General features: G+C 47.5%; 1 pseudogene; it reads right to left on the bottom strand.

The window, feature by feature from the left end:
• Positions 1-1,846: 1,846 nt before the first annotated feature.
• Positions 1,847-2,743, bottom strand: LOC105524068 (annotated as a pseudogene).
• Positions 2,744-6,029: the final 3,286 nt, after the last annotated feature.

Genomic DNA, 6,029 nt, shown 5'->3' on the forward strand with positions numbered 1-6,029 from the left:
AAAAAAAAAAAAAAGAAAGAAAACTGACGGCCTAGTCAAACAAGTTTATGTTATCACTACTAAATGGTAAAGATAATAAAATTATCAATCCAACCTAAGAGCAAAATGTGCAATAAAAATGAATTGCGGCTGGGCTCACCCCTGTAGTCCCAGCAGCTTGGGGGGCCAAGGCGGGCGGATCACCTGAAGTCAGGAATTCAAGACCAGCCTGGCCAATATGGTGAAACCTGGTCTCTACTAAAAATATAAAATTAAGGCCGGATGTGGTGGCAGGCACCTGTAATCCCAGCTACTCGGGAGGCTGAGGCAGGAGAATCGCTTGAACCTGGGAGGTGGAGGTTGCCGTGAGCCGAGATTGTGCCACTGTACTCCAGCCCGGGAGACAGTGTGAGACTCCATCTCAAAAACAAAAAAATTAGCTGGGCATGGTGGTACACGCCTGTAATCCCAGCTACTTGGGAGGCTGAGGCAGGAGAATCACTTGAACCGGGGAGGCAGAGGTTGCAGTGAGCCAAGATCGCGCTGCTATACTCTAGCCCAGGCAACAGAGTGAGACTTCGTCTCAAAAAATAGAATTGCATGGCTGGGCGTGGTGGCCCATGCCTGTAATCCCAGCACTTTGGGAGACCAAGGCAGGTGGATCATTTGAGGTCAGGAGTTCGAGACCAGCCTAGCCAACATGGTGAAACCCCATCTCTACTAAAAATACAAAACATTAGCCAAGTATGGTGGCATGCGCCTGTAAGCCCAGTTACTTGGGAGTCTGAGGCAGAAGAATCGCGTGAACCCGGGAGGTGGAGGTTGCAGTGAGCCAAGATGGCACCACTGCACTCCAGCTTGGGTGAGAGTGAGACTCCGTCTCAAAACAAACAAACATGAATTGCTTGATGCATGGAAGTTTAAAAAAACAAAACAAAACAAGAGGGTCAGGCATGGTGACTCACACCTATAATCCCAGCACTTTGGGAGGCCGAGGCAGGCGGATCACGAGGTCAGGAGATCAAGACCATCCTGGCTAACAGGGTGAAACCCCCATCTCTACTAAAAATACAAAAATTTGCCAGGCGTGGTGGTGGGCACGCCTGTAGTCCCAGCTACTTGGGAGGCTGAGGCAGAATGGCGTGAACCCGGGAGGCAGAGCTTGCAGTGAGCTGAGATTGCGCCACTGCACTTCAGCCTGGGTGGCAGAGTGAGACTATGTCTCTAAAAAAGAAAAAAGGGAGGAATTTTTTTTTTTTTTTTTTTGAGACAGGGCCTTGCTTTGTCACTGAGGCTGGAGTGCAGGGGCGATCTCAACTCGTTGCAGCCTCAACTTCCTGGGCTCAAATGATCCTCTCACCTCAGCCTCCCGAGTAGCTGGGACTACAAATGTGTGCCACCACACGTGGCTAATTTTATTTTTTTGTAGAGATCAGGTCTTGTTTTGTGGCCCAAGTGAAACCTTGTTTTTTAACATGAGTTAATATCAGTATAAGAGTTATGGTTTTACCTATTTTTGATTTTTTTTTTTCCTCGGACAGGGTCTCATTGTTACCCAGGTTGGAGTGCAGTGGTGAAATCATAGCTCACTGCAGCCTCCAACTCCTCCTGGGTTCATTCCTGAGCTCAGGCAATCCTCCCACCTCAGCCTCCTATTTTTGAAAATTATCCTGTAATATCTGTAATGTGTGAAATTATATAAAGAGCCTTAATATGTTTGTCCCTGAGACCCAGGATGCATTTCTGCTTTTTCCCGAGAGTAAATGATTATTTAGAAAGCATGCCAAATTATATACAAATCAACATTCTCTACTCTAATCCTGTGCCTCTGAAACTATAGAAATGTCACAGTCCCTGCCCCACATCTTCAAATTAACATTCTCAGGTAACAACAATAAGTCTTCTCTTCCCAAAGGGTTTGTGTCTGGAAAAACAAGCTATTTCCTAGGCTCATATTTCCTCTCTTTGTAGCATGCCTCAGTAATCTATCCAAGAAGTATATATTGGAGAGTAAGGAGGGCGTCCACCAGCAAGACCACAGTTAACAGCCATAAGATGGGAGACAAGCACAAAGGGATAGGTCAACATACTGGCAAAAAAATCCTGTGACAGCTTGAGAATAACTCTTCATTTCATTCATGGTAGAAACCCTACTGTCCATTGCATGGGTATCAACAAGGTGGTAGGCTAGTGAGTCACACAGCCACAAAGAAATGATGTCACCTAGGAGGTGAGGAACAAGACCTGGGAAAAATCCTAGGATACCCTCTTTCTGATAAATCGTTAGTATGGTGTCACAGAGTCCACAGAACTTGGATTCTTTCCCAGTGAATTGTGCCATAGATCTTAGAGTGAGCACATGGAAGGGACGTGATGAGGGCAGCAGCTGAACAAGTGATCATCTCTTGAGTTGTTTCCTTGATGATTTGGTCAAAGGAAGATGAGATTTCTTTTTGTTCATATCCAGGTCCTAACTTCTCACCCTTGTCACACTCCTGGTAATGCTGTAAAACTTTACCATGGACCACAGTTCCAAGGACCCCCGGATGCAGTCATGGAGTTAAGCCTGTGAGCAACCCATGCCTTCTGTCAATGCTGGCAATGTTCAGAGCATAACAAAAGAAACGAGAAAGCTGACATACTTGCCACCCCAAAATATTTCTCCTGTTGGGGGAAGAGGCTCATATCCCACCTGGATGAGCACTTTCATGTGCATGATTTGCTAGGACAGGATAGTAAGACCGGAGAACAGGAGCACAAACATCCGCTGTGACAGCACCTGTATTATTCTGTTTTCATGCTGCTGATAAAGACACACCCAAGACTGGGAAGTAAAAGAAGTTAAATTGGACTTACAGTCCCATATGGCTGGGGAGGCCTCAGAATCATGGCGGGAGGTGAAAAGCACTTCTTACATGGTAAGGGCCAGAGAAAATGAAGCAAAAGCAGAAACCCCTGATAAACCCATCAGCTCTCCTGAGACTTATTTTTGGGAAAGACCTGCCCCTTGATTTAATTACCTTCCCCTGAGTCCCTCCCACAACACTTGGGAATTCTGGGAGATACAATTCAAGTTGAGATTTCATTGCAGACACATCCCAACCATGTCAGCACCCATGGATGGACAGATCCCGGATGCATTTTTTTTTTTTTGGAAACAGTCTCACACTGTCACCCAGGCTTGGAGTGCAGTGGCTCCATCTCGGCTCACTTGCAGCTTCCCCCTCCCAGGTTCAAGTGATCCTCCTCCTGCCTCAACCTCCTCAGTAGCTGGGATTACAAGCATGTGCCACAACACCTGGCTACTTTTTGTATTTCTAGTAGAAATAGGGTTTGGCATTGTTGACCAGGCTGGTCTCAAACTCCTGACCTCAAGTGATCTGCCTGCCTCAGCCTCCCAAAGTGCTAGGATTATATGAGCCACTGCGTCCGGCCTCAGGATACATTTCTAAAGCCTGGATTCAGGACAATTTCTGAAACTGTGCACCAAGATGACACTGTCAACTTACATGTCCAAGAACATTGGAGTGAGCAAGGCGTGAGAGATTCATAGATATGGCATATGATACTGGTTTTTTTTTTTTTTTTTTTTTTTGAGATGCAGTCTCGCTCTGTCACCCAGGCTGGAGTGACACCAGGCCCTGGTGCAATCTTGGCTCACTGCAACCTCTACCTCCCGGGTTCAAGCAGTTCTCCTGCCTCTATAGGCACGCGCCCCCACACCTAGCTAATTTTTGTATTTTTAGTAGAGATGGGGTTTCACCATTTGACCAGGCTGGTCTCAAATTCCTGACCTCAGGTGATCCACCCACCTCAGCCTCCCAAAGTGCTAGGATTACAGGTGTGAGCCACCACACCCGCTTGGCCTTAAAATTGCCTTTTTTTTTTTTTTTTTTTTTTTTTTTTTTTTTTAGTAGAGACGTGGTTTCACTGTGTTAGCCAGGATGGTCTCGATCTCGTGGCCTCGTGATCCGCCTGCCTCGGCCTCCTAAAGTGCTGGATTACAGGCGTGAGCCACCATTCCCAGCCAAAATTGCCTTTTAAATCTGTTACACTTGGTGGTATATAGATTTACCCATGATGTAATTCTATAATTAAAATTATAATTAAATTTTAATGAAAATTTTAGTTAATAATAAATTAATACTTATGAAAATACCTAGGCTCTAACATTAGGTTTACAACACAGGATTCAAATGGCATCTACAGCATGATCCATTACATTTTTTGTTTGTTTGTTTGTTTGAGACGGAGTCTCACTCTGTTGCCCATGCTTGGGCAGTGGTGCCATCTCGGCTCACTGCAACCTCCGCCTCCCGGGTTCAAGTGATCCTCCTGCTTCAGCCTCCCAAGTAGCTGGATTACAGACATGTGCCACCACGCCCAGCTAATTTTTGTATTTTTAGTAGACACGGGGTTTCACCATGTTGCCCAGAGTGCTCTTGAACTCCTGACCTCAGGTGATCGGCCCACCTCGGCCTCCCAAAGTGCTGGGATTATAGATGTGCGCCACTGCGCCTGGCCCCCATTACAGTTTTTAAAGGAACAGAGAGGACAAGAAAATTTACCAAAATACTGACAATGCTGCCTCTGGATGATGGGATTCATAATGTTTGGGCCTTTCTAAAGTTTCTACCATGTATGGCTTTTAGAAACAATAACCGCCGGGCGTGGTGGCTCATGGCTGTAATCCCAGCACTTTGGGAGGCCAAGGATGGCGGATTGCCTGAACTCAGGAGTTCGAGATCAGCCTGGGCAACATGGTGAAACCCTGTCTCTACTAAAATACAAAAAATTAGCCAGGCATAGCAGCGCACGCCTGTAGTCCCAGCTACTTGGGAGGCTGAGGCAGGAGAATTGCTTGAACCCAGGAGGTGGAGGTTGCAATGAGTCGAGATTGCATGACTGCACTCCAGCCTTGGCAACAGAGTGAGACTCCAGCTCAAAAAAGAAAAGAAAAGAAAAGAAACAACCACTCCCTCCCTACCTCCACATACATAAGTGATTACAGTCTCTGGGCCAAACACACAGAGGAGTTACATCTGGCTGGTGCTAGGATGGAATGCGGGGCAGATCACCACCTCCCAGGGACTGAGTGCCAAAGTAAGGAGGAAGATTAGAGGTGAGGCTGTAGGGAGACAGCCACAGGCTCAAAGGGCTTGTGCTAAGCTCTTGAGGGGGAAGCTTGATCTGCCTGGGAAGCTTCCAGCTCCTACCTCCTGCAGAGCCCAGATGGTGTCCAGGAAATATGTGGCCATTGAGTGGAAACAGCCTTGGCACAGTAGCCTGCAGGAACCTGGAGGCTAGAGACATGGCCACATGAGCAGTGAGGATCTCCCCCGAGATGAGGATCCCCAGAACCTAGTGTGGGATGCAGGTCTGGCCTCTGCATACCCTCGGCTTCCTCCATCATTTATTCTCAGACATCTAAACCATCAACATCCAGACGGGGGATCCCAGGAGGGTCTACAGTGTCAAGAGAGGGCAAGTCCACTTCAGGATCAACCTTCCCATGGCCTCCTACTTTCCCTAGTCCACCTTTCCAGGTCATCCATCCAGACTCTCACCAGGGATCATTGCCCTGGGCACCACCAACCCAATGCAGGGACAAGTAGAAAAAGAGCTCTGGGGAAAATACCAAAGGGAATAGTCACTCAATTTTATTGTGATGACAAACTCTTGGCAAAGTTCCAGGCCTCTGTCTGCCTGTGTCTGTGAACAGTGCAGAAGAGGGAGGGTTGTCCTGAGTACCCTATTAACCTGTTCGTTCGTTTGTTTGAGACAGTTTCGCTCTTGTCGCCCAGGCTGCAGCGCAATGGCACGATCTCAGCTCACTGCAACCTCTGCCTCCTGGGTTCGAGTGATTCTCATGCCTCAGCCACCCGAGTAGCTGGGATTACAGGCGCGCACCACCATGCCTGGCTACTTTTGTATTTTTAGTAGAGATGGGGTTTCACCATGTTGACCAGGCTGGTCTGGAACTCCTGACCTCAGGTGATCCACCTGCCTCGGCCTCCCAAAGTGCTGGGATTACAGGCATGAGCTACCAC

Source organism: Colobus angolensis, unplaced genomic scaffold (genome assembly GCF_000951035.1).
Source record: "Colobus angolensis palliatus isolate OR3802 unplaced genomic scaffold, Cang.pa_1.0 Scaffold484, whole genome shotgun sequence".
NCBI classification, from domain to species: Eukaryota; Metazoa; Chordata; class Mammalia; order Primates; family Cercopithecidae; genus Colobus; species Colobus angolensis.